The sequence below is a fragment of the Antennarius striatus genome, chromosome 12 (genome assembly GCF_040054535.1).
Source record: "Antennarius striatus isolate MH-2024 chromosome 12, ASM4005453v1, whole genome shotgun sequence".
NCBI classification, from domain to species: Eukaryota; Metazoa; Chordata; class Actinopteri; order Lophiiformes; family Antennariidae; genus Antennarius; species Antennarius striatus.
The window spans coordinates 19,515,049-19,524,102 of NC_090787.1; positions in this window are offsets into that span (position 1 = coordinate 19,515,049).

A 9,054-nucleotide genomic window follows, 5' to 3' on the forward strand; every position below is an offset into this window, starting at 1 on the left:
AGGAGGGAAGCTGCAGATCTCAACTGTGGATACTGTTGGGCGGTGGAAAGAATACTTTGAGGATCTCCTCAATCCCTCTACTATGTCTTCCATGGAGGAAGTAGAGATTCAGGAGGACTCGTCAATCACCCAACCTGAAGTCACTGAGGTGGTTGCCAGGCTCCCTGACAGGGCACTGGTAGTGGAAGAGTTTCACCCTTAGTACCTCAAGTACCTCAATGTGCAGGGATTGTCTTGGTTGAAGCATCTCTGTAACATTATATGGTAGTAAGAGACAGTACCTATGGTTTGACCGACTAGGGTGGTGGGCCCCCTTTTCAAGAGCAGGGATTGTGGGGCGTGCTCCAGCTGTAGTAGATCACACTCCTCAATCTCCCATGGCCAGTCTATTCCAGGGTACTGGAGAGGAAGACTGAACACTAAACCTCGGATTCAGGAGGAACAATGCAGTTTTTGTCCCGGTTGCAGAACACGGGACCAGCTCTACGATCTCCATCCAGTGCTGAAGGGTTCATGGGAATTTGACCAACTAGTCCATATTTGCTTCGTGGAACTGGAGGAAGTGTTCAACCATATCCGTTGTGGTATCTTATAGGGGGTGCTCTGGGAGTATGGGGTTCAGGGCCTTTCGCTAAGAGCAGTCCAATCCCTGTATGACCAAAGACGGAACTTGGTTCACATTGTTGGCAGTAAGTCATACCTCTTCCAGGTGGATGTTGGATTTTGGCAGGGCTGCCTTTTATCACCGGTTCTGTTCATAATTTTTACAGAAATAATTTTTAGGAGCAGCCAGAGCCTGAAGGGTGTGTGGTTTGGGGACCAAAGGATTCCATCTCTGCTTTTTGCAGATGATGTTGGTCTGTTGGCCTTATGAAACCTGGACCTTCAGCATGTACTGGAGCAGTTTTCAACTGAGTGTAAAGCGGGTAAGATGAGGATCAGCACCTCCAAATCTGAGGCCATGTTTTTTGACCGGAGAAAGGTGTCCTGCCTCTATGGGTTGTGAGAAGTTTTTGCCCCAAGTGGAGAAGCTCGTGGGTCTTGTTCATGAGTGAGGGAATGATGGAACATGAGATTGACAGATGGATCGGTGCAGCGTTGTATACTGTATGTCTGTCATAGCGAAGAAGGAGTTGAGTTGAAAGATAATGCTCTTGATTTACTGGTCAATCTATGGTCCTCTCACTTATGGTCATGAGCATGGGGTCATATAAAGGACAGAGAGGCCTGTCCTCAGCTTTTTTTAAAAAGGCTCCAGGGCCAAAGAGTAGAGCATCTTTGAGAGGAGGCAGCCCTGCCTCATATCCCCCTGGATATTAAAAGGAGCACTTAAGTCTTTCTTGGGCAGGAGTGTAAGAAGTATCCTCCTACAGCTCAGGGGGAGCCAATTTGTCATCATGCTTTCCCTGAGTACAGAGAGCAGGACCCCGCATATCACTGCGCAGAATTCTTGGTAGTACTTGATGGTCAGGCCATATAGGCCAAGAGACTTGCCATATTTCATCCCCTGCAAGGCCACAGACAGCTCCTCCAGGGTGATATCAGCATCTAGTTGCCCTTGCCGAGGTGCCCTTGAGCAAGGCACCGTCCCCCCTACAAGCTGCTCAATTGGGGCGCGTTCCTGAAGCCGCTGCCCGTCACTCTGCCTCCCTATGTGTGATGTTTGATGTGTGTACTAACGCTAACTGCATGCTTACAGGCCCCCCTGTGTGCTGTGTTTCACGGGGCCTGTGTATACACTGACTGCCGTTAAAAACTAACACAAAGACCATATAACTGAGTGACTGTGTAATTTCCCTCCGGGGATTAATAAAGTGTACTTCTTCTTCTTCTTCTTCTTCTAGTTTGTTGTTATGTTCTGCTGATGCTGACACCTTTTGCAGACTGGAAAGAAAAGATGGTAACGTAAAAACTTGAAGCATATAAACCGATTTCTGCACTGTTCTTCAGCACCATATCATCTATGAATCGCAGAGAGTGAATCAAGCTCCTCTGTTCTTTTGAGGCTGAGAATATTAGAATTGAAGAGGTGCGATACCTGTAAAAAAGCAACATCCACGTTCAGCTGCTGTAGGTGAGACATGACTTTTTGTCTTTTAATTAGGTTGTTGACTCCTTTTGCATTCCAGGATATAAATTTGGTGGTATTACCCATCCTTTTTTGAGATTGGTACTCATGTATGTTCAGAAGGGGTAGTAAATGATTAGATACTGTAGGTTGGAGGCAGTGGAGTGGTGCATGTGTCAGGTGTGTGTTGACAAAAGAAGGAGAAAATAAAATAAAAGAAGAAAAGAAGGAAAAAGGAAGAAATGGATAAATAAACAATATTGCATTCGTCATACTTGTGTAACCTATATACCCTATCTCGAGGCTTGTGCCTCTACTCACTTTGTGGTTCGGTTTAGTCCTCACAAGCTGTTTTGAAAGTGAAATGATTTAAGTAAATATACAGAAAGGTACAATTGTGTTTGGTGAACCACATAAAACTAAGGTAAAGTACAAGGCAACTACACCAGGGAGTCTGTCCCCTGAACCCTCATCTTGAACCGAGAACAAATATTTGGGAGTCATATGGGGAGAACAAAGAAAATAAACAAATAGACAAACAAAGGGCCTATTTAGCTTGGTGTCATTGTGGTGAGTTATAAAAATAAACTGAGAAATTAAGTAGTGAGTTTTTACAGTTCTTAGAGAAATAATGTGTTGTGTGTTTCCCTGCTGTGCATTGCCCGGGGGGGGCGTTGCACAGGTGTAAAGCCTATTCACCTAGCATAGTCCGTTTAAATTCGGGTTAAGATGCCTGAGCGCTGTAGGTGACGGCAGCCACTCCGCAGCACAGTTTTTCTTTTGCTTGTTTTTCTGTCAGTTTTTACTACTTTTTCTACTTTTATTACCTTCTTATATACTGTATATCCCATGGATATGGCAGCCGTACAACCGAGTACCGTCCATCTCACTCAATCTGGAGAGGAGTTACGGGTCCATAGAAACACGGCTCAAGGACAAAGACAAGGACACGACATCCTGGCTGAGCTGAAGAGGCGCTACCGTGGCTGCAAAGCCGGGGCTAAACTAAAGGCTAGGCGGGCAGACAACCGGAAGCGATTTAAACCATCGCTTCCCTCCGTCATCATGGGCAATGTCAACTCACTGCCAAACAAGATCGATGAGCTGGCCACTCTGGAGAGCCAGTGGATCTACCGGGAGTGCAGCATGGTCATGCTTACGGAGACATGGCTAACCAATGCTATACCGGATGCTAACGGGGAACTGCGAGGTTTCACTGCCGTGAGAGCGGATAGAGACATAAAGGCATGTGGGAAAAGCAGAGGTGGGGGACTCATCATCTACACCAACAACCGCTGGTGTAACCCCGGCCATGTTTCAGTGAAGACGGTTGTATGTTACCCTAATCTGGAGCTGCTGGCTGTTAGCATATGACCATAATAGTTACCCCGGGAGTTCAGTCACGTGATCTCCCTCTGTGTTTACATTCCCCCATCGGCCAATGCAGCTGCTGCATGCAACGTGATCACCAGTGACGTTGCACGGCTGCAGACCACACATCCTGAAGCCTTCATTATGATATCTGGAGACTGTAATCATGCCACCCTGGACACTGGCCTGGCTACCTTCCACCAGGTTGTTGACTGCCACACACAGAAGAACAGGACGATTGACTTACTGTACACTAATATCAAAGAGGCGTACAGAGTCACCGCCCTGCCTCCACTGGGGGAGTCAGACTTCAACCTAGTGTACGTCCAGACCCAGTACACCCCCCTGGTCCAAAGGCAGGCAGTCACTACACGTACTATCAGGTGATGGACTCCTGAAGCAGAAGAGGCTCTCAGAGACTGCTATAACACCACGGACTGGGACATACTGCTGGGTGGACATGGAGAGGACATCGATGGGATGACCCACTGTCTCACAGACCATTTAAACTTCTGTGTAGCTGTGGTCGCCCCCCCCCCCCCAAGACAGTTCGGCGTTATCCAAATAACAAGCCGTGGATAACACAGGACGTCAAAGATGTCCTCAACAAGAAAAAGAAGGCTTTCAGGACAAAGAATAAGGAGGAGATGAGAGAAGCACAGAGGGAGGTCAAACACTGCATAAAGGAGGCCAAGGATGTATACAGGAGGAAGGTGGAGCAGCAGCTAAGCACCAACAGGATGAGGGCGTCTGGCAACGTGTTAAAAACATCACTGGTCACAAAGCCAGGACCAGGACAGAGGAGAGAGGGGTGGAGCGGATCAACGACCTGAATGACTTTTTCAATACGTTCAACCAGGCCCCCCCGCAACACCCACCGTCATGACCTCAGTAGCAGCTCACTAGCCTCACCCCCATCCCATGGCCTCCCCACCCTCTCCGCAGAAGCAAAACAGCCCCTACCCACTCCCTCGCCACATACCCTCCCCCTCCCCCCATCTAACCTCTCCAGGTAGCTCCAACCGATCTGTAGTTACAGGGGAGCCCTCCACCACCCCCATTCCCCACAGTCCCTCCTTCTCCAACATGCCTACAAACCCCCCCCCTCTCTGCAGCAGCGGAGCAGCCCCCCTCAAGCTCCCTTCCCCCGAGTGCTTCTCTCTCCCTCATCCCACCCCCCATCCTACCTCCCTCAAGCCCACCTCGACCGATCCTAGCTCCCTCCTCCCCTCACCCCTCCAGTCCCTCACGTGCAAGCCCTCCCCCTCGTCTCAGACACCCTCCCTCCACCCCCCAGCTCCCACCACCTCACCCCCCACTCCCTCAACTCCCTCAACTGCAAGCCCTCCCCCTCATCTCAGACACCCTCCCTCCACCCCCCAGCTCCCACCACCTCACCCTCCCACTCTCTCACCTGCAAGCCCTCCCCCTTGTCACAAGCAACCTCCCTCCACCCGCCAGGTCCCACCACCCCCCACTCCCTGCTTCACAGCAGACCAGGTGAGAGGTGAACTCAGGAAGCGTCGGCCCTGAAAGGCTGCAGGACTGGATGGGGTGAACCCCGTCTGCTCAAGAGCTGCACCGCTGAACTCGGGGAGCCGCTGCAACGGGTCTTCAACCTGAGCCTGCGTCTCAGGAAGGTGTCCACCCTCTGGAAAACGTTGTGCATCATTCCAGTTCCTAAAAAGAACCGGTCCAGCGAGCTGAACAACATCCGACTGGTTGCGCTTACATCACATCTGATGAAGACTCTGGAGCAGCTCTTCTTCAATCTCCTCAGGCCTCAGGTGAAACATGCCGGGGAGTCCTTACAGTTTGCATACCGGGAAAAGGCCGGTGTAGAGGACGGCATCCTCCACATGCTAAACCGAGCCCACTCGCATCTGGACAGGGAAAGCGGCACTGTGAGGATCCTTTTTCTGGATTTCCCAAGTGCCTTCAACACCATCCAGCCCTGCATCCTACAGGACAAACTCTTAAAAATGTGAGTGGAACCTGGCCTGATTGCTTGGATCAACAACTACCTCACCAGCAGACCACAGTTCGTCAGGCTAAAGGATGCCATGGCTGATACTGTGGTCAGCTGCATCAGTGCTCCACAGGGGACTGTCTTGTCTCCAATCCTCTTCTCCCTGTACACGGCGGACTTCTGCTACAACACAGAACTGTGTCACATCGCAGATGACACAGCCATCGTGGGCTGTATCAGGAACAATGAGGAGGAGTATAGATGTGTGGTGAAGGACTTTGTTGACTGGTGTCACAGCAACAGTCTGCAGCTCAACACCTCCAAAACTAAAGAGCTGGTCATCGACTTCAGGAGGGGCAGACCCCAACCTAGACCAGTTCTGATAGGAAAGGAGGAGGTGGAGATTGTGCAGACATATAAATGTCTTGGGCTGTGGCTGGACAACAAGCTAGACTGGACCAGCAACACAAGGCAGCTGTACAAGAAAGCACAGAGCAGGATGTACTTTCTAAGGAGGCTGAGGGCATTCAACGTATGCAGGAAGCTCCTGTGGATGTTCTACCAGTCTGTGGTCACCAGCGTCCTGTCTTACGCTGTGGTGTGTTGGGGAGGGAGTGTGACAAAGGTGGATCTCTCCAGGCTGGAAAAGCTGATCAGGTGGGCCAGTTCAGTAGTCAGGATGAAGCTGGACCCTTTGGCAATGGTGGCAGAGAAGAGAACCTTAGACAAATTGCTGGACATCATGGACAATGTCAGCCACCCTCTGCACACTGTTATCAACAACCAGAGGAGCCTGAGCAGCCAGAGGCTGCGACTCCCAACATGCAGGACAAATAGACTGAAGAACTCCTTTATCCCCCAAGCCGTTAAACTGCTCAACTCCTCTCTGGGGGAGATGAAGAAAAAGGGGGTTCACACGAGAGCGGAGGGATGACAGAAACAGTGCACCAAACATTGTAAACAATATACACACTAATTTAATATATTATTCAGCCCATGCCTATCCAGGTTTATTTATTCATGCCCTTTATTCCTAAACCGATTTAAGCCCATTTAGGTCTTTGTATTTGTATTTTCCTTTATTTAGTAGGAAAATTTATTATTTATTATCTCTCTGTCTGGTGGGTTACTATTTATTACTCTTTCTATTTGGTGTTGGCATTGCTTTCTGTGTGTCCTTTCTTTCTGTGTACGTACTGTGCTGTGTGTAATGTGACGGAAAAACTAATTTCCCTGGTGGACCCTCCCGAAGGGATGAATAAAGTCCTACTCTACTCTACTCTACTCTACTCTACTCTACTCTACTCTACTCTACTCTACTGTAAGAGTGAGTGAATGAGTAAATATGAGAAGATGGTTTAAGGTGGAGACGTATTAATGGTAAAAACCTCTTCTCCTTTCGGTTTTTCCCTTCAGGAGTCGCCTGAAGGCAAATCGGTTGCCTCCATCTAACTCTGTCTTCTGCATCCTCCTCTCTCACTCCAACTACCTTCATGTCCTCTTTCTCTACATCCATAAACCTCCTTTTTGGTCTTCCTCTAGGCCTCCTGCTTGGCAGTTCAAAACTCAACATACTTCTACCAATATATTCACTATCTCTCCTCTGGACATGTCCAAACCATCTCAGTCTGGCCTCTCTGACTTTATCTCCAAAACTTCTGACATGTGCTGTCCCTCTGATGTACTCATTCCTGATCCTATCCTTCCTGGTCACTCCCAAAGAGAACCTCAGCATCTTCATCTCTGCTACCTCTGCTAGCTCTGTCTCTTGTCTTTTCCTAACTGACACTATCTCTAGACCAAACAACATCGCTGGTCTCACCACAATTTTGTACACCTTTCCTTTCATTTCAGCTGAAACTCTTCTATCACACATCACACCTGACACTTTTCCACCCGTTCCATCCTGCCTGTATACGCTTCTTCACCTCTTTTCCACACTCTCCATTGCTCTGGACTGTTGTCCCTAAGTACTTAAAATCCTCCCCCTTCTTGATCTATTCTCCCTGTAACCTCACTCTTTCACTTGGGTGCCTCTCATTCACACACATGTACTCTGTCTTACTGTGGCTAACCTTCATTCATGTCCTTTCCAGGACAAACCTCCACCTCTCTAGCTTCTCCTCCACCTGTTCCCTGCTTTCACTACACAATGTCATCTGCAAACATCATAGTCCATGGAGATTCCTGTCTAACCTCGTCTGTCAGCCTGTCCATCACCATAGTGAACAAGAAGGGGCTCAGAGCTGATCCCTGATGCAGTCCCACCTCCACCTTGAAAACCTCTGTCACACTTACAGCACACCTCACCACTGTCTCACAGTCCTCATACAAGTCCTGTGCCGCTCTAGCATACTTCTTTACCACTCCAGACCACTCCTCATACAATACCACAGTTCTTCTATAGGCACCCTGTCATAAGCTTTCTCCAGTTCTACAAAAACACAATGCAGCTCTCTCTGGCCTTCTCTGTACTTCTCTATCAACATCCTGAAAGCAAATACTGCATCTGTATTTGCTTTGAGGAAATACAGATGCAGTATTTGTTTGGTCTTTTTTTGGCATGAAACCATACTGCTGCTCACAAATAGTCAATTCTTCCCTTTACCACAACTCTGTACATCTCCCTTGTTCTTAAAAATGGGCAACAGCACACTTCTCCTCCATTCCCCAGGCATCTTTTTACTATCTAAGATCCTGTTGAACAACTCAGTCAGAAACTCTACTGCCACCTCTCCTAGACACTTCCATACCTCCACAAGTATACCATAAGGACCGAGTGCGTTTCCACTGTTCATTCTCTTCAATGCCCTCTTCACTTCATCCTGACTAATCTTTGCAACTGTCATGATCCTGTCTGTTTAAGTATTTTATTTGCTTCCCCATGTTTCATGTCTTGTCTTCCTGTTTTATTTTGTGATCACTCACCCCTGTCTCTGTTCCAGGTTCCTGTCTGCCTTGCCCCCTCCCCGTCTGCATGCACCTGATCCCTGATTCTGTCTCACACCTGTGTCTTATCACCCCCATTAGTCCTGCATATGTTTCCCCTTTGTGTCTTGTCTCGTCACCAGTTCGTTGTAGTTCCTTGGTCACGATCCTGTCAGGGTTTAGCGTGGCAGTTCTGGTGTGTGGTAGGGAGAGGCCAGGCTGGTGGGTGGAGCCACGGCTCCACACCTGAGACTCATCCACACCCCCGTTCTGATCGTTCACACCTGAACTTCATTGGGGTAATCATGATGAGACTTTTTAAGCCTAGCTCAATGAGAGCTAGGTGCTGGGTTGTTTCTCTTGTTTGGTTCCTGGAAGTTTGTTATTTTTCTTGCCTGTCTCGAGAATTCTTTCAGTTTTGAATAAATCACAGATGGAAGATTTGCTTTTGGTGTCCTGCATTTGGGTCCATATCCCGCCACACATGACAGAACGAGCCAGCCACAACAGGACCCAGCGGACACCAACTATCTTGCTGCCCTGACCAGCAGCAAGTCCTGGAATCTGGAACAGGCTGCCGAGTGGAGAAAACGGGGAAGAGACACCTGGGCATGGCTGGCAGCATATGCTTGAATTCCAGCTCCAACTTCTCTGCTTGACCTCAAGCCTGTTCCAGTGCCTGCTCCGGTCCCCGCGTCCCGAACTCAGCCTGTTCTGG